General features: G+C 36.6%; 1 protein-coding gene across 1 annotated transcript in view; it reads right to left on the reverse strand.

Moving 5' to 3' along the window:
* Nucleotides 1–12,023: 12,023 nt before the first annotated feature.
* Nucleotides 12,024–25,426, reverse strand: part of LOC126371256 (organic cation transporter protein-like) — a 328,816-nt gene continuing 315,413 nt past the window's right edge. The window contains exon 8 of the transcript XR_007566985.1: nucleotides 12,024–12,061. The gene's annotated coding sequence lies outside the window, so the exon portion shown is untranslated. The remainder of the gene's footprint in view (nucleotides 12,062–25,426) is intronic.

The following is a 25,426-nucleotide window of genomic DNA, read 5'->3' on the forward strand; positions in this document are numbered from 1 at the left end:
CACGATCTGGAGGTCCGGGTTCGATTCCCGATGGGGACATTGTCGAAATCACTTTGTGAGACTGTCCTTTGTTTGGTAAGGACTTTTCAGGATTGAATCACCTGATTGTCCGAAAAAGTAAGATGATTCCGCGCTTCTGAGGGCACATTAAGCCGTTGGTCCCGGCTATTAGCCGTAAAAACACCTCCACCAACCCGCAGCGTGGTGGAGTATGCTCCATACCCCCTCCGGTTGATTGAGGGGAGGCCTGTACCCTGCAGTGGGACGTATATAGGCAGTTTATGTATTAAAGGAAGTATGAAAAACGATATTTGTAAAATCTTTTAAAAAACTAGACGCCAACCTCAGGCAATTTTGGAAGCAATTTCTTCAGTGATACTTTATATTGACGATATGAGAAAATCAAAGGACTTCGCCAATATACTTACTTATAGAGGAAATCTGTGAGAACCGATCATCGGAAACACGTGCTACGGATAAACTGATATTACTATATCTTTATGATTTTATCTACCTACGTAATTTTATGTAAATATTCTTAAGAAGGTTTCTTGTCATGTTGTTCATTCTTATTTCAAAGAGTCAAAGTCAAGGTACAATCAGTGACATATAACAAAAACACAAATACAGAAAGAAGATACATGCAAAAGAGGTGCTTTCATTATACATCACGATAAGGCACATACCGCACACGATTAATATCACATTTTTTTCTCCAGCAATAATAAAATAAATGTTTATTATAATTCCTATTTAAATAACAGTTTTTAAAAAGTTAGACAAGAGCAAACCGTATGCACTCCCCTCTCGTAGCATGACCCTTTGCGAATGAAAGCATTAATGAAATCGATTATCATCCGATTGTCGATAATAAATTACTGTGGCGAATCCATTCGCGTGAATGATGCGACTTATTGATACACTCGTTTTCGATAACTAAGTATTTATTCGTTAAAGGGATCTCCCTTTCTTCGAGAAAACAATAAACATATTTTGATATGTAAGTTTATATAGAACGGTATTATGTTGCGCTATTTATATATAGCCAGAAATAACAATCTAAGTATATTACACCTCAAGGATAATTTATTCTTACGTTCGTGTTATATTTATGGAATGTAAAAGAATGTGAAAACAAAAATGTGTACTTATAATCATAGAATGTACAACTACATTATTTCAGAGAACCAGACAATAATCTACAGCAAATAGATATCAGAAAAATCTAGTGACAAAGTAAGAAAACGAATAAAAAAATGTATTTACAATTAAAAAAGAAGTAGGTATATTCATTTCACGATTAGCCTCTCTGGCATCAAACATATCTGAAATTGTTCCGACTAAATAGTGAACTATTAAACTGGAGTCACGAATAAAATATTTTATGGACAATTTGGTCCCGTGATGTTGCAAACAATTTTATTCCCTCGTAAATTTTAAAGATAAGGAAATGTCACATTTTTACAGTTCGCTAGAAATCTAATTAACCTCAGATTTTCGGAATTAGAACAAGTTATAAAACGAAAGATTTACAACTAACCACAAGACAATATGAGGTGTTCACCAAATTAGTCATTGTCGAAATACTTCACAGAAAATAAAATGGTCTCAACTTCGGTATTCACTTTCGGTCGTAAATTTTATACTAGTGTTCGCTCGATGATATAATATATCATCGAATTTGTTATGAATTTGTGCGAGGATTCAATTTTAGAATTTGTTTGAAATTCGTAAACTAAATGGAGGTTATTCATTCGGAAAAAAATAAATGATGAATATAAAATGAAACTTTTGATTAGGAGTGCAAAGCTAATAAAAATATTTGATAGGTATAGTTTACACAAAAGCATTTTACTTACAAAGAGCAAATTCATTACTAATCATGTTTATCCTGATCAGCTATCGAAGGCTAAAAGTCTACTTTAAGCTGGCTACAAGTGTTTTAGAAATTTACTTCACCAAAAAGTTATATTACAAGGGCCTGAGTCTAGCCATTCTCACGTTCTTGGTGTTCAGTCTGGCATCCCTTCTCATTAAGACTACTGTACCGTTGCTTCGATGCCATTTGGTCGTCTGGCAGGTGGTCTGTAAAATGAGTTTCCATGGGCAAACGACACCCACACGTTGTTTTACCTCTACGTGTCGATAGTAGTTATGGAAAACTAGAATGATTTTAGGTTCTGAAGCTCTCGAACGTTATTGAAGTATTGAAACTGCTCGGCATCAGGCGTCTATTTTCTTTATTGTGTTGCATCTGTCCTGCTAACATTTTGTAATATGAGTGGTAGATTGATCACCTGTCTGTGATTTTCATATTAAAAGTGGCTGCATGTTGCTTCAAGGCATGTTGTCAAAGCACTCACCACTAGTATTTCATTTTCCTTGAGTATAATTGAAAAACATTTTGACTATCTGTCTTAACACCAAAGTATTCCATACAATACCATGCTGCAAGTTCAGTAATCTTCTATTAATTACAAAAACGGCCTCCACGGTCCAGTGGTTGAGCGCTGCGTTTACGATCCGGAGGTCTTGGGTTCGAATCCTGGTGGGTACACTTCTACCAAAAATCGCTTTGTAAGACTGTCATTGGTCTGCCCAGGACATTGCAGGATGAAATCAAGTGATTGTCCGAAAATTAAGACGATTCCGTGCTTCAGAGGGCATGTTAAGTAGTTGGTCCGGGCTAATATTTTATTTACTTACGTAAGCAAGTAGTCGTTACATGACCTAGGTCAAGGTCCCTTAGCGGCTCAATAATAATCCTGACACCAGAGTTGATGAGATCGGTGTTTGATATCACAATCCGAGAGAAGAAAGATTCTTCCAGTGGCTGGATCCTTTTCTGGTAAATTAGGCTGCGGACTCTTATCATCGGTCTCAAAGAATGAGGAAACACTTTCTTGATACAATTTTCCTTAACCCATAGACGCATAACCTCGGTATTTTTATAATTTCCGTTTCACTTAAACCTATACGAGAGAGGCTAATAAAACTTATATGTCACAAAACCCTCTTAAATCTTTTAAGGTTGCACAAATATCCTCAAATAGCCATACATCATGAGTCATTTCCAATGAAACGGTTAATGGCTTTCTTAATTTACGACCGTGATTAGTTGAAGTATCTATACCGCGGTGTTTTTACGAGCCTCGGGTTTTTAAATCTTATCTAGATGTTAGTCTAGGTAATTTATTTGGAGTAGGTGTCTGTTTCATATGTATTTAAAATGTATTATTATATACTTTCGAGGTTAATCCTTACATATACACCAGTAGGGCTAACATGTAACATAACATAAACTGCCTATATACGTCCCACTGCTGGGCACAGGCCTCCCCTCAATCAACCGGAGGGGGTATGGAGCATACTCCACCACGCTGCTCCACTGCGGGTTGGTGGAGGTGTTTTTACGGCTAATAGCCGGGACCAACGGCTTAACGTGCCCTCCGAAGCACGGAATCATCTTACTTTTTCGGACAATCAGGTGATTCAAGCCTGAAAAGTCCTTACCAAACAAAGGACAGTCTCACAAAGTGATTTCGACAATGTCCCCATCGGGAATCGAACCCGGACCTCCAGATCGTGAGCCTAACGCTCTAACCACTAGACCACGGAGGGCTAACATGTGCATCGTGATAAAATTTTGTCACGGTATCGATTCTGACGATATAGTTATGTCGTTTTGTCTATTCGTGCTGATATGTGAACCCAAATTATTCATGTCGTTCTGTTAAAATACGAACAAAATCACTTGCCACGCATGTTAGGGAAAAAACAAACTTATCAATTTCGATAAAATTTATTTATTGCGTTGCGTATGTTAGCCCTGTTCAATAACATGCCTCTCTCGCTATGTCCCACCTAAAGCTGAAAACATACCTAAATTCTCGCGTACCTTACGGGCTGTCAAAATGTTTTTATATGGAATTATAATCACTACCACAGATGAGATATGGTCGATTTTTGATGACGTCTTCAGAATGCGTAACGCCACTGGATAGAATCCGAATTTTTAAAAATCGACCTTCTCTGTTCTGTGGTAGTGATAATAATTACATGTAAAACTAAAAATTTTGACAGCGTGTTCGACACGGAAGGCTCTCAGCATTAGTTTGCATCGTCACCTTACCGCATCATTAAATACCAATCCTGTTATAGTCATATCCGCCCAAGTGCTGCAAGTTGTTTTATGGTGTCTTGTAGTTCTGTTTCCTCCATAGGAATTACAACCGTGTGTTGTGTATGCTTAAAGGCTTAGATATAAACATTGCGAGGCATGCGCTCCGCACACCGAACGCAGCACGCCTTGCCTCAGTTCAACGCACATGCTTCGTCATGAATACGAAGATATAGTCCGTTCAAAAACGATCTTCATAAAAGGTAAACAAACCTGTTACTACAAAGAATGTTCGAATTTCACCTAAACTACGCAAAGTATTCTTCTAATAACATTCGTAGCACTCAATAGATGTATGATTTCTTAGCTCAATGTGAAATTAACGTAAAATAATGATTAAAAACACATTTTTTCATGTAAAAACAAAAATCAAACAAAACCTCACACAAAAAAGTTGACATCATAAATTCTTGTTAATCTGTGGCTAGCTGTCAATTTGACTATTAGTGATGAGACATTACATTCAGGTCAGGAAAACGAGTCAGTTCCGTGAATAACTTAAGTGAGTGTACTGTACTTAATAAGCCGAAATGCGCAGAAAAAATGACTTTCAAAGTGAGTTAGTGTAACCACAAAGAAACATACAATATATATTTTAATATTATCATACAAAATATTCAAACAGCCCAAGAGAGTCAGTTCATTTTGATAAAATAACTTGAGCTAAAATCAATTCAGCACTTCACTAGTATGCAGTTTGACACAGATAAAAAATATCGGCAGCCATATTTGTTTACCTTATATGAAGATCATTCTTGAACGGACTATACACACATTGCGAGCCGTGCGACGCATGGCGTTCGGGGCACATGCCTCGCAATGTTTGTAACCGACTTACCATTTCATAATATGCGACATGTAGAGCCACAAATCACTTCTTTCCCGATTTTCGTATTAATTTCTTAACGACCAGAAGCAGTACAATCTAAGTTTTTTCTTCGTGCACTCTATCCATTACATTTACTCTTTCCGCTAACCAAAGTGAATTCAAAAGCCGAGTTCGGAACTTTCTTCGTGCTGTGCCAAAAATACCTACAGGGTACGGAAACGGGATAAGTTTATTAATTCAAAACTAGTCCCAACAGTACATATCGATGTCACAAATGCAGGAAATTGCCTCCATTGGCTGTACAAAACTTTCTGAGAGCTGGAGAACTATTCGAGAACAACACACATGTTCAGTCGTAGCTTTAAAGTAACGGTGATTTTTATGCTTATGCAGGTTATAGAGTAATGTGTATGTTCCATTTTAATAAACCGCGCGCATTCACTGATATAGGTAGTAATGTTCGCAGCGTTCAGTTGTTGAATCCCAATCCAATCTTACTTGTTTTATAAATCAGAAAGAAAATAAAATTTATTTTAGATGTATAAGTCACCCAATACCAGTATGTCTATAAATATGAGTGCTGTTAAAACAAAGTGTGGCGGTCTTGCGGATCCATTGATTTTCGTTAATTTTTATTCGGCACGGTTTTACTACTAGTTGGTGGCGTATGAACTTGTAACTTATAGCCATAGTTTTAAGGTTTACAGTTCAAATGTCTATCACGCAACTAACAAAACGCACATCCTCCCACACATACACACATAAGTATAATTATTCTTCGCTCATGTTCAACATCCGTTCACATTTTCATGCATATTTATTTGACATTATTTTGATGGATGGGTGTAAGTTCTCAGTGCGAATATGTGTGTTTAGCCTTCAAGAAGTAATGTAAGTTTACAGACAGTTCAAAGCTACGCAGTCTGTCGTTTTTAGCCAATTTCTTCAAGGGTGAATAAATGATTAAGTTAAAACTGAATTCAAGAGAAACTAGACTTCAAATTGGATGTAGAAGTACCAAAATGACTTTGAAGTTTGTAATGAAATTCTCTTAAAACGTTGTACAAGAATGAGGAGAGTTTTGAAACTTTGTGTTAAGCAATATTTAAGAACTAGTCTGACGTAAATATTTATCTTTAATTATGTCATGATTACATGCTTTTACGAAACTTGGACAACTTACTAATAAATTATTAAAGTACGTAAGTACTAAGTTTTACGAAACACTACAATTCGATAGTAGATGTTGGTGTGTATGGTACTTCCTTGAAAACATACTTTTTTATTTTTCATGATTTCGGGTTGGGTTCGAACTATTCAAATCAGTTACTTTTACTAAACGTCAAAACACGAAATTACTCTGGAATTTGTATGAAAAAGCAACCTGTGACGTCATAGAATCACATTTTAACATTTTTCTTTAGAAAAATTCATAAATAAGTTGAATAGAAAAATAAAACTTTTTTTTTACCTTTAGATCTATTTTTATTTAGTTATCAGAATTACATAATTTATTTTTGACCTAGGAAACTACCCGATTATACAGTCTTATTAAATTCCCGGTACCTACACACATAACATGGCCGCCTTTCGAACAAGCGCGTCGTAAAGACAGAGTAAAAGTAGATAGTTTATCTACTTAGTCACGGTTATAAAAACTAATCAATATAGCAGAATGCACGCAAGAGGTGGTAGCGAGATGAGCCTTATAAATTGCGATGCGCCTAAGGCGGGGCGACTCGTCATTCAATGTCTCTTGCCCTTTAATTAACTTTTTGCAACCACATTTAGCCGCAGAATATTAACACTAGCATACATGACTTGAAGCTAATATTTATGAGTACGAAGATCGAAATGTCACGTTGAGACATAGCCATTTTACACGCGGTGTCACTATTTTAATTTTATCGCGTTTTTTTGCTAGTGTGAGTGGATAGTCTAAAAATAATATAACACTTGGTTATCTATAGTACTGGCTATAGGTAACTTTGGGAACTTTCCGGGAGTTCTTCTTCTTATCGTGTGGGTTGTAAGGTGGAATACCAGCCTCATCATCCTGGTGTCAGGGTTATGATAGAGCCGCCAAAGGCCCCTGACATGGATCATGCAACGATTACTCACTTAACGTGCCTTCCGAAAGGCGGATCGTGTTACTTTCGGACAATCGGGTAATCAGCCTGTGATGTCCTAACTAAACTAGGGATCACAAAATGATTTTGTGATATGTCCCCACCGGGAATCAATCACTGGACCATGGAAGGCGTTCATAAATTAATAACTCATTGGTGCTGGTTCGGTACAGGCTTCGAATCGGTGCTTCCTGTTTGAAAAGCAAACCGATATACTAAAGTTTCTCAAATTAAAGTTTTCGCATTATATGAACATTTTACTGCTTTCTCTTTGAAAGTCTCATGCTTTATGTAGTACCTGCTACTTAGTAATTTAAGTCAAATTTACTATGACATAGACCGATTATTCGAAACTAGGCCAAACTTCCAACGCCATTAGGTACATTGTATATAGTACACATAATTTCACTAACGTAGTAAAAGAACTTTCAACCTTGGGAAAGCTTTAATTAATTTTATGAAATACATCATATTACAAGGAAACCAATTATGTTGTAATTTTATTTAATAAATAAGATTAAAATCGAATCTTAATCGGACTTTGATCTTACTATCGAAGTAATTTCGCATTACTTTTTTGGAACATAGGTTGGAAACTTGATATTAAAGTTAATAAGTAGGTAGGTATAACTTATCATGCCTAGGGCATTTCTTAGAATACAACTAAAATTGGAAATTGCTATAATATTGGTACCTTAACAAAGTTGTTTTATTTATCGCGAACAATACAATTTTCACAAGCTTTTAACGTCCTGACGAGATCTTATTTGGTAGTGATAATCTTCCTTTTTTTTATACTTCTTTTTCTTCTATAGTGTGGGTTGTGAGGTGGATTACCAACCCCATCAACCCTGGTGTCAGGGTTACTATTGAACCGCCAAAGGCCCCTGACATGGCGTTAGTAATGGAAACCAACGGCTTAACGTGCCTCACGGATCATTTTACTTTCGGACAATCAGGTGATCAGCCTGTAATGTCCTAACTAAACTAGGGATCACAAAGTGATTTTCGTGACATGTCCCCACCGGGATTTGAACCTGGGATCGCCTCCGGATCGTGAACCGAACGCTCAAACCACTGGACCACGGAGGTCGCACTTCTCTATCGACGTGACGTATTGTAGATTTGCCGTAAATGGCATTAACTACTTGGTCGGATATTTGTTTTGGATAGCGCAGACGGGTAGAAATTAGATACAGGCCTGAGGGTGTTCAATTGGGCGCAGATCAGTTAGTACTAACCAATAGGTAAGTACTACTTACTTCTCCTACTGCAGAGTATTATTTTAAACAGTAACAAGAACGTTCAACGTCATAAATTAAGCCTAGATATGCAGTAAAATACGGATTAATACCAGATTTCGTAACAAGGCGGCAAAATTAAAATTTATAAGAAGGTCGGCACAGACGGCGTGCTTTAATTAAGTCGTACACCAGTCACATCTGACGGCAGTGTTGCCAGCAGGGAAATTATAAGAGCTTAAGATGTACTACACTGGATTATAAATGAAGAAAATAAATTGTGGCCATACGCGAACCTATTTTAAATCTACTCAGCTTGTATCCAGCCACTTGCTAGGTATAGGCCTCTCTTTAAAGAAAGAAAAAAACGTTTATTATATAGGATCACCACAGAAAATATATAAAACAAAACACGGAATAACACATACCTTACAAAACACGCAAGAAAATCATCTTACACAAGAGAGTACAAATAAATAGACAGTAAATATTGAGGGAAATTATAATAGAACTGATCGCGTAAGTTGACCTACTTCTTCTTCTTCCAACTCTACCACTAACACCCCTCACCGTAACACACCTTCATAAGTTACAAAATTAATAATCATATTCAGATTATTGATAAATTTCCATTTTTCAATCCACTAGACATCATAGTCCATGCACTATTGCCAATATTTTCCATTCACTTGTTTCCAATTTTGATGATATTGAAAAATTGTTGAGAGTCGCAATCGCCTTTTTAACTTTACGCTCGTTCGAGTAGTATCAAAGAAGTGTTCCCCAGATTGATCTGTCTCTTTGAGATTGTGCTGGAATGTAAAAATACTGAGAAGAGGACCTACTTGAAATTATGTTTATGATGTAAGTAAGGTTCTGTTCAAAAGTAAAATAAAATCTAAGTATAGTTGACTAGATTTCATCATCTCCGTAGCTTTATAGCTTTATCCCGTTTTCTTACGTAGGTAAGACTTGGAGATTTGGCTTTTAAATAAAATATAATCTAAGTATAGTTGACAGTTACCTATCCCCTTTTCACAGAGTCCGCTTACTTAGGTAAAGTACCTGAAGATTTAGCAGGTCCGGTTTTTTACAGACCGGCTTGTCAGACCTCCCAAGTCTGGAAGACAAAACCAGCCCAATACAAGTTAGGTTACATATCCATATCGCACTTTTCGGGTATGTCGGTCTCCTCAGGATGTTTTCCTTCACGACTTTGACAGAATTATCATTACTCATTTAATGCTTGCTGTGAATAAGAACTCATGTTTGACATATGTTTTCAGCTATATTAAGGGGTCTTCTGACACACACCTAGATTTATATTCACAAATTTGTGTGTCTGAATACTTTTTAATAATGTACTTACACTGTTAGAGATCGCCTTTTTTACATAAATTTTGGAGCAATAAATTCTCCTTTCCATCGTTTTGCAGTAGGTAAAGAGTATTTTTATACCTATTGTATTTGAAATAGGTCTTGTTTGACTGCATAATACGGGTATAATGAATAATAAATAATATAGCCTCAAGTCTGGAGGCTCTGTGTGAGTCTTAATTAAGGCCTTCATGTCCAGAAGCGAACAGCTGTGACATCCCCCACCCCCGGCCAACGTCTACCACGAAAAATGAGACTCAAAATGATTTCTTATGTTGCTGTGTATAAAGTTGCTTGTATTACGTACATAAAAAGGTGTCTAAATATGAAAATTATAAAGACTACTGTTAGAACAGAATCGATCAGCCTAATCTTATTTTTTTTTTTTTTTAATTATTTTTTTTCTACGCACTATATATTGCAAAACTATACCAATCTATAATTAAATAATCACTTACTGTACTGAACTACATTGTTTTTAAGTTTACGCGGTTATTATCATAATTAAAACACATAATAACGGGTTCTCCCAGAGTCTCATATCCTACTTTAAACGCGGTAAGACTCCGGGAGTCTCATATCCCGACTTTAAACGCGGTAAGAACCCGTTATTATGTGTTTAAATTATGTACTGAACTAGGCGTTCTGTTTAGTATTACAAACGTATTTTTTTATATGCCTGCCTTCTCAGACATTAAATAGATGGGTAATTAATTTTACGGAGTCTCTAGTAGGTTATTCACACATACGTCGAGTCGATTGTATGAAGTGACCCCCTTTGCTTATAGCCCACTTTCACGGCATATGTACTCGAAATTTTTCTCTTACTTCAGATTAAAACCAAAATAAATACAAATTCCATACACTTCCACTGCGTTGGTGTAATTAGAAACATCATTTACAAAAGACGTGGGCGAAACAGAATCAAAAATCTCCGACTCTCTTAAAATATATATTTATTACTCAATTTATAATCGCAAAAGGCGGTTGAATCGGAATTCGAAATAAGAAGGCACCATTGATCTGATTAATCGAGACCACTTAATTAAAACATCGATATATTGAAATGTTAACATCGATAGCGGAATGACCGAAACAAACCTGTGTAATACCAATTAAGATCTTCAACGTTTAAAAGATACAACGTTTGCATATATTAAGAGAATAATGCCTTTGATCGTCGCTTTAGGATTGGAGGTGACACTTTTATAAAACTTGTATCTCGTAGATGAATACGTAAACAGAAAACGATTCCTATAATCTATAAAAATATATTATTACAAACATAAGATCAAGACTATATCCCAATTGGGAGCGGTTAGAGGTACATCCATCGCAAGATGAACTAAGTACCCACACTTCAGCAATCGTTAAATATATATGCCTCTAATAAAATAAGTGCAAAAAGAAGACACGACATGACTATCATCGTAACTTCTAACTTCAGTAGGTACCTACATTACATATGCACCGTGCCCTCAAAGTGGATGTGTGTTAACTACATGTACTATACTTACATTAATTTTAATAAACTCAAGACTTTCAAGGACAGAACGTCTAATGACGTTCCGATTCTAAAGTGTCATACTATCTATTATGAACCATCAATGACCCATGGTATCCGCCCGTGAAAGGTTTAATAAAGAATTATACAACTTGTCACTTACCTAGTTAATACGGCGAGAAAATGAATATTTTTGGATTGACTTATGAAGATTTAGACAGCATTTTCTCCTTTAAATTATAAAGTTATTGCTAACAAAATGTACGGCATATCCAATAATCTTTCTTTTCACATCGCCAAAGTAACTCCACCATTCAATACAGAGGTGCATCGCTCACGTTATTTAAGCTTATCTGCGAGATCTCTTTTAAGCCGTCCATAAGTGGCTGTAACTTTGCCCTTATCTTCCTCCTTGTCACCCATCACAGATAAAATAGGTAATTAGGAATTTTATATATATCGTTTAAAAGTCTATTTTTCTTTTTCATATTTCTTGAGGAACGCGTCTGGAATATTGAGTGCTGCTTGCAATAATTAAAGATTAAATGCGCAGTTTCATTTACGTACATACATAACCTCACGCCTAAGCTGGGTAAGCAGAGACTATGGAATTCCATTCGCTTCGATCCTGACACACTTCACTTGCGTATACATTTATCAATCGTTTCATATACTGCGAAGCAATATTGCTATCTGACATTAAATTTGTTTACATTGCGCACTTACTTTTATATGCGCAAATGTCAAATTGCAATATTGCTTTCTTAGATGAATTGCTTCGATGTGGCCATTTTAACCCCCCTGTTCGTGTTTTGTTATTTATGTGACGGTTTTGTGTTGGTATGCGTCTATAGATTCATTTTTTCTTATGATTGTGCGGGAATGAGTAGATTTGTGAGATACGTATACAGGGTGTTAGTGACACCGTAACGAATACTGAGGGGGATGATTCAGCCCATGATTCTGAGTTGATATCTAATAGGAGCTCGGTGGCCCAGCGGTAAACGCGCTCGGTCTGCGATTGTTGACGTTAAGCAACTTCCGCAAAGGCCGGTCATAGGATGAGTGACCATAGAAAAAAAGTTTTCATCTCGAGCTCCTCCGTGCTTCGGAAGGCACGTTAAGCCGTTAGTCCCGGCTGCATTAGCAGTCGTTAATAACCATCAATCCGCACTGGGCCCGCGTGATAGTTTAAGGTCCGATCTCCCTATCCATCCATAGGGAAGGCCCGTGCCCCAACAGTGGGGACGTTAATGAGCTGATGATGATGATCTAATAGAATTTCCTATCGGAAAATTCATGGAAATTTTGGTGATTCTTTGTAATAATTTTCAATGCTTTTGCTATGGAAATTTCTACTTGATATCAACTCAGAATCATGGCCTGAATCATCCCTCAAAGTTTTCGTTACATTGTCACTAACACCCTGTATACATCACTCCCCCAAGAAGTTGCAGAAAAAAGTAGTGTCATGCTAGCAGAAATCAGAAATCAGAATCATTTATTCAACGTAATTATCATGGATAAACTTGTTGAAGGTCAATGTAACATTTTTGAATTTACGTCATTTCGCAAGGTGTTATGGCTGAGGAGAAGACATGACAAGAAACTGCAACAGCAACACATCTTTTAAAAACCAATGAGGATATACATTACAAGTTATTTAATAACTAAGAGGAACACATTCAATACCAGACATTTTTATCATTTAGGTAGTCATTAATCTTATAATAAGCTTTTTTACATAAAGTAAGCTTCACGTGACCTTTAAATTTATTTTCTGACAAATTTAAAATATTATCTGGTATTTTATTGTAAAAACGTATACATAACCCCAAAAAAGATGAATTTAATTTACTTAATCTAGAATTTTGAATAGCAATTTTATGTTTATTTCTTGTATTGTAAGTATGCCTTTCACAGTTTCTCGGAAGGAGAGATAAGTTTTTACGTACATACATAATGTTTTCATATATATATTGACTTGCGACCGTCAGTATATTTATTTCTTTAAACAGCTCCCTCAAAGAGTCCCGACAACGCAGCTAGCTCAAAGGGAACTCCCGTTTATAATTTATTTGATTTAATACCCATTACAAATATCTTTCACACACATCCTTAACGTAAATACCTGCTCAAGGACAATCCAGGCTAAAAGATTAACAAAGTTTTTTTATCTCCCGTATCTCCATTGATTAAGGTTGGCATACATCTCAGTTTATGGGTGTGCGGTCGCTTTGACGAGGCCTTAGTACTCTTATTAAAGTTATCGATGAAAGATATTTAGTTTGATGGAAATCGTGGCCGTGCATGATAATAAGTTGCGTTCGCGCATGTGTCGGTAGTAAAATGCTTTTTTGCGTGCTATTTCGTTTGACGCGAGATTAAAAATGTCGAATATAAAAAAGTGATTGAACAGGGTAACAGACATGCAAATCACCCAATCTGTGTAGATTTTTTGAATTATCTTTAGCCATTGACTCAGAAAACCATATCTAAAATGATCGCATGTATTACGAGTTTAAGTAATATGTGGATAGCTGTAACTGGTCTCATTATATTGTAAATGAAACCAAACATTGTACAATTTCGAGGAGCTCGGTAGCGCAGCGGTAAATACGCTCGGTCTGCGATTGTTGAAGTTAAGCAACTTTCGCAAAGGCCGGTCATAGGATGGGTGACCACAAAAAAAAGTTTTCATCTCGAGCTCCTCCGTGCTTCGGAAGGGACGTTACGCCGTTGGTCCCGGCTGCATTAGCAGTCGTTAATAACCATCAATCCGCACTGGGCCCGCGTGATGGTTTAAGGCCCGATCTCCCTATCCCCATCCATAGGGAAGGCCCGTGCCCCAGCAGTGATGATGATGATTGTACAATTAGATAATATCACCGTTGCTGTCCCAAATAAAATAATAAATAAAAATCTTCATTGCAGAAGATAAAAATATATTTTGTTTGAATATATATAATTATATGCATGTAGATAAGTGTGTATGTCTTACCTAGCAGGCCATGTACGTGATTGGATGGGCACTAGAGCTGGGCACCCAAAGTTGCTCGTTACTACGTCCAGCGCCCGACAAAGAGAGTACGCTCTCTATAAAACCGACCATTATTCTGGGATCCATGCACTATGTAGTAACCATATCGCTGGTGTCGCAAACTCTTTAGTTGGGCAGCGACTGCCTGGTCTCCGGCCTGTCATTAAATGACATTTTAGTTTTATGTTTTTATACGTGTTGTTTTGTCTGTCTTTCTGCGGTGATCATATCGCTTACAGCTGGTATATCAAGCTGATCGAGAATCTTTAAATTGTTTGGGGTTATTTTACATTCATGGTGTAGCTCTAATAAATCAATATTCTTTCTATCTATTATTATTATTTTCTTGTGAAATTAATATTATCTCAGCTTAATGCTGGTATGTGTATGATATTTACGGGCTGGCGCCAAGTAAATAACATGGGTATTAATGATTTGCATTTGATTTGTATTATTATTATTATTGTATGTCTTTTTCATATCTCGGGCCTATGGAGGCCCGGACTTTTGGAAGGCGTGCGTGGGGCCAAAGCCAACACGTAGAGGCCCCTTAAGACAGTTTAATCTAAATGTGGTGTGACACCAACCGGCGATTATCCCTGTATGCACTATGGGAGTGCACCCAAAGACAATCCCCGGTTCGTGTAGGACTATTTCAGATTATGGGAACAAAGGGAACTGGGCTATTGGGTTGGGGGTTATTATTATTATTGTATGTCTTTTTCATATCTCGGGCCTATGGAGGCCCGGACTTTTGGAAGGCGTGCGTGGGGCCGAAGCCAGCACGTAGAGGCCCCTTAAGACAGTTTAATCTAAATGTGTCTTATTATTATTATATAATAGGGTACATCTCTTAGGGATTCAGGTTTCAATGTGGCTGCAAATTGACTTATATTTTACGACAGTTTTATATTATTTAGTATTGCTAAATTGTGGGTACTGTCCACGTAGTAGAAGTCTGGTATTATACTCGTAAGTCAAGGTAAACGAAAAGTTGTATTTTTTTTTAAAGGATTAAGAATAAAATAGCAACTAAACTAGCGACTTGCCGTGATGAACGTTTTGACGTTTGTCCGACTCATCAAGTTTCGTATTATTTAATAACTACGTTAACCTCGTAAGGCTGAGACTTACAGACACAATAGTTATAAGTACAACGGGGTTTTTATTTTAAAAGGACATTTGGTCTTACGACTTTAAAGTAGCAATAAATTGCACTTTATTGTGTTCATCAAGTTTCGGTTTAAGTGGCTAGTTTCCAATTAGTCAAATCAGTTACTTTTTATTAAACGTCAAAACACGAAATGACTATGGATGAACCGTGCTTCGGAAGGCACGTTAAGTCGTTGGTCCCGGTTACTACTTACTGATGTAAGTACGTAGTCGTTACTTGAGTCATGTCAGGGGCCTATGGCGGCTCAATAATAATAACCCTGACACTAGGGTTGATGGGGTTGGTAATCCACCTCACAACCCACACGATCGAAGAAGAAGAAGACTATGGAATTTGGATGAAAAAGCACACTGTGTCGTCATAGAAAAACGTGGTAAAATGCCGGACTTATTACGTTTTTTTTGATCAAAATTCATGAATAACTTTAAAAGAAGAAACAAAAAGCTATTTCTTTTGTTTTAGATCTGTATTTATTTAGTAATCAGAATTTCATAATTTATTTAGAACCTTGTGCACGACCCAATTAGGTTCCGTTAAAGAGCACCAGAATCCGCTCCGTATAGTCCTCGGTCTCTGGAGTATGTAACGTCGGACAAGAATATTGTTGGTCGTACATACTCAGTGCTATCGAACCTTGTCCAAAGTTCTTCGGCGTGTATTACATTAGCTAATGAAGATATGACAGTGCTCTCGGTTTTGAAGTGACAATGTGATACGTTTTGAAGGCGGCTCGTTGTAGATTGAAGCGCTGCATTATTATTATTACCGTACGGCCTTTTTTCAACCTGCGTTTTTCGTACGTGAATTACAAATTTAAATCCTAGAAAAAATCCTGACGATGTTTTCCTTCACCGCTAAGCACGTGATAATCATTTAATTTTATGATCCAAACATGAATTCGAAAACAAATTCAGACCTGTGATCTCAAAGTGAGAGACAAGCTTTCTACCAATTGGGCTACCATGGTTTCGGAGATCAATTGAAAGTTTAATATTAGAAATACTCTACTAAAAAAGCTAAAAAGTGAGATTGTTTCAAAGCCTCGCCTTTATAAACAAAATAGCAAATTAAATTATCTAATTACGCAAAATTAATTTGCGTTCTTTGTAATCAGAATAGGTAGAAACGATTTAGCTACTTCCTAAAAATACAAACCTAATTATAACAGTTTATTTTAGACCACTTCTTTTAATTAAAACGCTACTTTCTAGTGAAATTTCGTAGCTGAGCTATGCTATTAAAATTCCCTATTTCTGCATAATTCTATGCTTCGACTCAAAAAGTTTTGCTAGAAGGTCCACAAAAGACTTCAGTACCCGCCGTCGTTGCCCGTATAATCAGATCCTCTTCCTACTAACAGACATCCTATAGAAGACTTTTTTCTTTTTTACAGCTCAATTTAAGGCCTTTGTCGACCGTATTTCTTTTGGAGACAAAATTAACAAAATAACACCGGCTGTAGAGAATCTTTAAATACTTAAACTAACAGTTAAGACTAACAGTTAAAACTAACGGATATAACAGATCACAATTTCGTTATCTTAGGAACAGATAACAGGAACAAAAGGCATAAAAAACTTGACAAAGTCATTCACAGAATTGATTTCTCAGCAGTTGCTTCAGAACTCAATAACACAGACTGGTCTGGTGTGACAGACGCTCAAGAAGTAAATATTGCTGTAGATATTTTCAACGAAACAGTAACGCAATCGATAGCTAAGCACACTACTACAAACCGTCTAAGACGATCTCAAGTCATACTAAAACCCTGGATCACACCTGGTTTAGTTAGGTGCATGCAACATCGTGACAAACTCCACCTAGATTTGAGGAAACATCCAAACGACATAACGCGCAAATTAGTCTATACTAGATATAGAAACTATTTGACAAAACTATTACATAAACTTAAAAACGAATATGAGGCAGGTGAATTAGAGCGAAACAGAAATAATCCGAAAGGCTTATGGAAAGTCATTCAGAACATCAGTCAACGCCCCTCTAAAACCAATGCATCCGTTGATCTCTTATCTGCCAAGCCAAATGCTAAGGAGTCCCTAAACTTTTGTAATGAATATTTCGCAAACGTTGGTAAAACTTTAGCTAGTAAACTACTTCATAAACTTGGCAAAAGTCAAGATTTCGTAGTAAACAGTACTAAAAAGAATAATGTAATCGACGGGTCACTGTTTATGCAACCAACAAACGAAGTTGAAGTTGAGAGCTTAATCCTAAAACTAAGTAATGATAGTGCCCCCGGTATCGATGGACTCAGCCCTGCGCTAATCAAAGCGATCAGGCAAGCCATAACTCCATCACTGACACACATTTTCAATTTAAGCATTTCATCCGGTGTTTTTCCACAAAAATGGAAACTAGCCGCTGTTGTACCCATTCACAAAAACGGCCCAAAGAACTTACCGTCAAATTATAGACCAATTTCTCTCCTTAGCATTATCTCTAAATTACTTGAAAAAATAGTTAACAAGCGCCTCGTCAATTTTCTGGAAAAACACAAAATTATTTCTGACCATCAGTACGGCTTTCGCAGAGGTAGGTCTACCGAGAGTGCTGTCGAGTCCTTGGTTAGATCAATCTGTAAATACCTTGACAGTGGTCAAAAATGCGTGGGAGTGTTTCTCGATCTAGCTAAGGCCTTCGACACCGTATCTGTGCCAATACTTTTAAAAAAATTAGAGCTCGTGGGAATTAGAGGCCATCCACTATCGTGGTTTGAAAGCTATCTTATAGATCGGCGCCAATGTGTGAAAATTTACGAAAACATCAGTAACGAACTCCCGATAGAATTTGGCGTTCCTCAAGGTAGTGTGCTGGGCCCTACTCTTTTTCAGCTCTATATTAACGACATAGTCTCTAGTCATCTTGATTCCAGCGTAGATATCATATGCTATGCCGATGACACTGCTCTTTTATTCCACGGTCAGTCGTGGTCTACTGCTCTCGGAAGCGCTAATCAGGGCCTAGCTAAAGTAAAAAACTGGTTAGATAACAATTTGCTCACCCTAAATACTCAAAAAACTAAATTCATTTGCTTCCATAAGACCAAAGTGACTAATCCAAGCTTAATAACTAACTTAAAAATTCATACTACTTGTTCCGACTCCATACAATGTCACTGTGAAGAAATTGAAAGAGTAGAAAACATCAAATACCTTGGGGTGCATATCGACCAAAACCTATCCTTTAGCCATCATATAACACAATTAGGAGGAAGAGTTAGAAAACAGATTTACGTCATGAAACTCTTAAGAAACTCTGCAGATTTAAAAATACTACGAATGATTTACCAATCCCTGTGCGAATCCGTTATAGCATATTGCAATAGCGTATGGGGTGGAAAGGGTGTCACAAAAATGTTAGAGCTTGAACGAGCGCAGAGATCAGTTCTGAAGGTGATGCTGAAGAAGTCATATCTTTACCCTACAGACATACTATATGCAGAGGCAGGGGTACTAAATGTACGTCAACTTTTTATACTAAAATCTACTCTTACGATGCACCGTAAAGTTATTACTTCTCAAGACTACAATGACCTACTAGATAAACGCACAGTCCGACTCTCATTACCTCAAGTAAAATCCTCGTTCGCAAGACAACTCCCGGAGTTCATGCAGGCTGCTATATACAACAGGGTAGTAAATATATGCAATATTAAACTTTGCAATGCATACCAGGCCAAAACAAGAGTTCGTCAGTGGTTGTCAACGCTATCTTACTTACGAACAGAAGCAATCATAAAGCCTCTATCGTAATACTCATCTCTGTGGTCACCCACACACACACTGACACGCACACACACACACACACACACACACACACACACACACACACACACAAACATACATCTTCTTCACATACCCACACTACACTGTTAAAGTCCCTAATTATACTTATTGTTATATTGTCTTTTGTAATTTTAATTCTTGTTTTTTATTTTGAATTTTATTTCTGATCTCTATAATTGTAAGATTTTAAAGATTCCTAGAGTTTAAGATACTTACATGTTTAATTCCTGATCTCTTTAAATTTAAAATGTATCATTATCATTATGTTCCTATTATTCTTTAATTCAATGTATATAGGTACCTGAGTCTCCACCGGACTTCGTATTTTTAATCTTTACGCAAAAAATTGTTATACCATAGGGCTACTGCGATACAGGGGAAACCCTAGTGCAGGACCCGCTATTAACTTGTGTTAATTTCACTTTATTTGGTAAATAAATATTTTTTACTTTTTTTTTTTTTACTTTTTAGTTACAAACTTTAAAATAAGACCTTATTAATATTATAATATGTTTGACGTTGATCGAAGATACTTTTTTCTTCGAGTAGTTTGGTTTATAAGGGGTTTTAAGTCGAATCGAGTTCAATATATTACCATTTTGTATATATTTAATTGACGATACACATTTATATACCCCCTCCGGTTGATTGAGGAGAGGCCTGTGCCCAACAGTGGGACGTATGTAGGCTGTGTATGTATGTACACATTTATTTAAAAAATATACATTTATATTGAATTCTTTACTTTATTATTATTATTATATCATGTGGGTTGTGAGGTGGATTACCAACCTCATCAACCCTGGTGTCAGGGTTACTATTGAGCCGCCAAAAGCCCAAAAAAAAAGTTAAATAATTAATTTGTAATGATTTCATTAGTTTCTTATCAACCGGAGGGGGTATGGAGCATACTCCACCACGCTGCTCCAATGCGGGTTGGTGGAGGTGTTTTTACGGCTAATAGCCGGGACCAACGGCTTAACGTGCCCTCCGAAGCACGGAAAAGAAAAATAAATTAAAAATGACATTAATAAGATGAAGAATGAAACTTCTCATCTAAGACCAACATTACTTTGCAATCCGATAAGAAATGCTTAGTAAAATCAAACTCCTGAGTCAGGGTCCCTTATCATAGGCATTGCCGGTTGGCTGGTAGGGGTGTTCATAAAAATTTAACGGCTTTAATCTTTTTAAAGCTCTCAAAAGTTAGGGTCGATGATAGCCCTGCGTCTGCCTTTACGATGAGGTCTATAAAATTGTGGTACAATGTTCCAATCTTTTATGGTTTGAAGTTTACTTTATTTTCGAGTGGATGTCGTTTCGTAAATAGAATAGAATATAGAATAGAATAGAAATTGTTTATTTTAGAAGGACGCCACACACAAAGACAAGACAATAACATCACAATTTTTTTTACAAAGCAATTACCAAAAGCATAGGAGGATGTTAATTACAATGATCATAAGGTGGTGGTGGACGTCCTGAGATAAAAGGGCCCGTCCTGAGATAAATCACTTGCTGGCCAGCAATTTTTACTAGTTGACATTGTGAAATCACATAGTAGGTACTGAAATGTTTTATTAATTGTCCAGATGATCTAAATCTGGGGAAAAATCTAAAGATAGAAGTAACTAGTATTTTTTATTTTAATTTTTTTAATGAATAATTAGGTGATAATTTAATTAAATAATAAATTACTTAAACAACATCTTTTAAACTCGTGTCCTAGCTAACTTATGTTATTAATTGACTATTAGATATAAGTTCATATTATTAGTAGAGACTCTTTCCTGCAGACAAACTGTTTAAACAGTTTTGTAGAGCATTGACAAATTGTATTTTTAGTATTAAGATTTAATAAATAAATAAATATAAAAAAAAACAATATAAAAAAAACAAAAATACTAGGCATCCACCACAGGCGACGACAAAATTTAATTACAAACAGCCACTGATATCCTCATAAACTTCGTCAAAGAACAAACCTTATTAGCAACAAGCTTCGTCTACTCAAAAAGTCCACCCCGGATCATTTCTGGCTCAAACGTACCCATCAAAATGGCAGCGTTCCCCCGCTGTATGGCCAGGGAGATGCGCTGAACCAAAAATGACCCAGAGCGTGGATCATACAAATACAAATTTATGTACTTTATTGCACATAACATCATCATCCCCCACATCATCAAACCCCCCCATCATCAAGCCCCCTATCTCTCAAACGTCTCTCTAGGTCCCTAACAAACTACAACTACTACAAACTAGTCTTTTTGAATATATTTTTATTCTTAATGTACATACACATACATACATACATAAACTCACGCCTATTTCCCACCGGGGTAAGCAGAGACTACAGAATTCCATTTGCTTCGATCCTGAAACACTTCTCTTGCTTCCTCCACATTCATCAATCGCTTCATACACGCACGCCGGTTCAGAGTAGATCGTATTAAACCTTTTGTAAGTACATCTCAAATTAGTGTATATTCCTAATAAAAGAAATAGAGTATAAAATTGACACAACAACTAAATATTGATCACTATATTTTATATAGGACACTGAACACTTTTCATTGACAATGTTGTCTCGGAGAGGTTGTACTTATAAAAGTATGTAAAATCACGTCATTAATCATAAACAGCCCATATAAGTCCCTCTGCTGGGCACAGGCCTCCCCTCAAGTAACCGGGGGTTTTATGAAGCAAATCCATCTGTGCTGCTCCAATGCGAGTTGATGAAGGTGTTTTTACACCTAATAGCCGAGACCAACGGCTTAACGTGACCTCCGAATCACGGAATCTTACTTTTTCAGACAATCAGGTGATTCAAGCCTAAAAAGTTCTTAGCAATCAAAGGACAGTCTTACAAAGTAATTTAGACAGTGTTCCCTTTGGGAATCGAAGGCGAGCCTCCAGATCGGAGGCTGTAAAATCACATAAGTCCCAAAATATAAATATAAATTCTATGACGATCTTGTGACGTAGCGAGTAGGCGCTGATGCTGGGTCTTTTAAATTCATTTTAATCCTGCGTAAAAATTGAGACCACAAATTTTTACTTTACCGGAACTAGCTTATCTATTGCGCACTTTTGTTAACAAAAAGGCATTTACCTGGTTTTCACTGTAACGACATGAATAACGATAATGATATGAATTTTAGTGCTTTTTTTTGACGTGACTTACCTATTGTAGATTTGCCGCAGATGGCATTAACTACTTAGCCGGACAAATGGGGAGCTCTGAAGGCTCTCACCCGGCCTGAGGGCGCGAACCTCTGCTCAGGGCGTCGTCTGAGAGCAAAAATATTTGAAAGAATTAATCGACCCTAGCGGGTCGATAGCGATAATTTATGCAAGTGTACTTGAACATATGTAACCAGTAAGAATGAAATGCGCTATATGTATCGCAAGTCATATTATTGTGTGTAATTACATAATATTGTGAGTAATAACAAATCACTCTCGTTAACTTACTAACATTTCTAAATATACCTCATTGCAACTTTGTACTACAAAGTCTCAGAAAATAACCATGCTAGTAGGTAAAATACTTTCATCGGGGAACATAAGAAACATGATTTATTTTGATAACATTAAGTCACGTAGAAGTCTTAAGTAAACTTTCTCATACAAATAACTAAGTTTTATGTTCGTCACATTTGCAAGCTCGTTCGCAGTTCTTGCTAAAGTGCAAAAAGGTGGGTTATAGAGTAAATAAGTCAGTGGAACGGAACTGAACGAATAAAATAGAAGATATTTCTACAGTAAATGCACCACCTGCTGATAACCTGTACATTTGTACAATACCTATATACATAACCTCAAGCCTATTTCCCACTGGTGTTAGCGGAGGCTATGGAATTCCTTCCTTAACTTGATACCTACACTTTCATAAATCGTGTCATACACGCAGGCCGGTTCAGTGTACCCAGGTGCTCAACCTTTTTTAAAGACCCCCCAATTTGATCAATATACGTCTACTTAGAAGAGAGGAATGGCGATTACTCCACCGACAAGAGCGCGGCTCTTAAATGAAGAGAGAGAGACGGCTACTTAAAGGTAAGCAATAAGGCCGACTATTGTACTCATTCTATTTCTCTTTTGTTTTGTATTTTGTTTTTTCCTGTTTGTGCAATAAAGTATTTGTTATGTTATGTTATACAAGACCAAGAGAGTGAGAGACGAGTGACGAGTGAGTGTTAGGCAAGAGGGAAACCACTGCCCTATTTTTCCCTAAAAATAGTATGGAAAATGCTACACCGACAAGAGCGTGGCTCTTAAATTGATGATGACGATGTTATGTTATATCTTTCTAGGTAAGCAATTCATCTAAATACGCAAATTGCTATTTGTCATTTTTTGATATTGCCCACTTAATTTTGTATGCACAAAATTATAAATTGCGATATTGCTTTTCAATGTACTCGATGAATTAATTATTAACTTTCCAATGAATTATTTATTAATGATTTATATTGGTTGCATTTTCGGAGGTAAGTAGCCTGTATTGGGTTGGTTTTCCCATCGCAGGTTGGAAGGTCAGACAGGCAGTTGCTTCTGTAAAAGTCCGGACCTGTTAAATCTTCAGGTTAGGTAAGCGGACCCTGTGAACTAGATAATGATAGAGAGGTGATGCTGATTATTGCTTTTTATATGTTTTTAGACCCCCAATTTTGATAATCGAGTAGGTACGTAGTAGGTATGTTTTATTTATTATATCTGTGGCAGACCACTAGTTTCACAAAGCGTAAAAAATAAAAGCCAATCTATCAGACATTCCAGTACATCGAAATGGCTCTACTGGAATTTCTCTTCGCCGTTTAAATGGCATATTATACCGCGTTGCGTGTCCACAAGACATAAAGCATAGCTTAGAAATGAAAGCGTACTTATTGTTTTAAATCGCCGCCCGCCCTACGATAGGACAGTGGGCGGTATAACAGCCTAGAAGTGAGAAAAACGCGCGTACTATGAAATTAACAACAATGTACGGTGATTGTGCAACTATTTTATTATTCATTTAATACGTGGATGTTTTATTGTTTTAAATCGTGTCTTAATTTAGGTTTCGTATTTGATGTAATGATTAATTTGTTGAAAGTAAGGTTTTCTATACTCTACAATAAGATTCTCTTTAACATTCAGAATTTACCTTGGAACAATTTTAAGACAGTAATTAAAAAGAAACTTTGTAAAAAAGGTTATTATAAGATTAGTAATTACCTAGAAGTATAAATGCATGGAAGTGATATTAAGTAGCCAAATTACTAAATTGTATAAGAATATTTTTGTTTATTTTAAAAGAACGTCTAGGGACCTGTGCCGACGTTTTTCTTGCAGCTTCTTTTCCCCGGCTATACAGGTTGTAAGAAACTGCAGTAGTTTTAAGCGCCTGAGACGTTCGTTATGTAAAAAAATCCGATCAAAGGGTAACTAAATACATTGTTTGAGGTTTACGCGGTTATTATCATAATTCTGTATAGGTCCCGGCAAACTTCTTGAGCATCGACCTTGACTGCGCACAACCGAATTTTAGATCTCTTTGGTGGTGCGGTACGGGGCGCGGGGGCGGGTGAGTCACGCATCGACCGGCTATTGGTAGATCAGTCGATACTTCCCCCGCGCACTCTTGTTTTCGTCCCTTTGACTCCCGAATACACTTGCGTGCAGTGAAACTGTCACGTTTTTGTTATTGCTCTTTTGTTAGTTTTTTTTTGTTATTGCTCATTTGTTTAAGTTTAAGAATTAGTTATTAGCACGAGGTCTATGTCTACAGATCCAAAACCTAGCACTAGCTCTGGTATTGCTGGTTGACCTCATGGAAGGAATATTATAATTACCTGACGATTAGTTTTTTATTAAATATAATAATATAATATAAGTTTTTATAAACTATATAAGTTTAGTTTTATTTACATGGTTTAATAATATAATAATTGTTTTTTTTAATGAACTTAAGAAATTAATCAAAAGTTCATTTTTTTTGCACGGAAGTGTACGTGCGCGAACTTTCCCCCACTACGACACTCGATGCTCAAGAAGTTTGCCGGGAGTTATACCGTCAGTGAAAAGCAATACAACTGTAGTTGCGTAGTATGGTATCATTTTTGAGTTATTAGCACACACTTCATGTTCAAAAAAATCTC

Source organism: Pectinophora gossypiella, chromosome 12 (assembly GCF_024362695.1).
Source record: "Pectinophora gossypiella chromosome 12, ilPecGoss1.1, whole genome shotgun sequence".
NCBI lineage: Eukaryota > Metazoa > Arthropoda > Insecta > Lepidoptera > Gelechiidae > Pectinophora > Pectinophora gossypiella.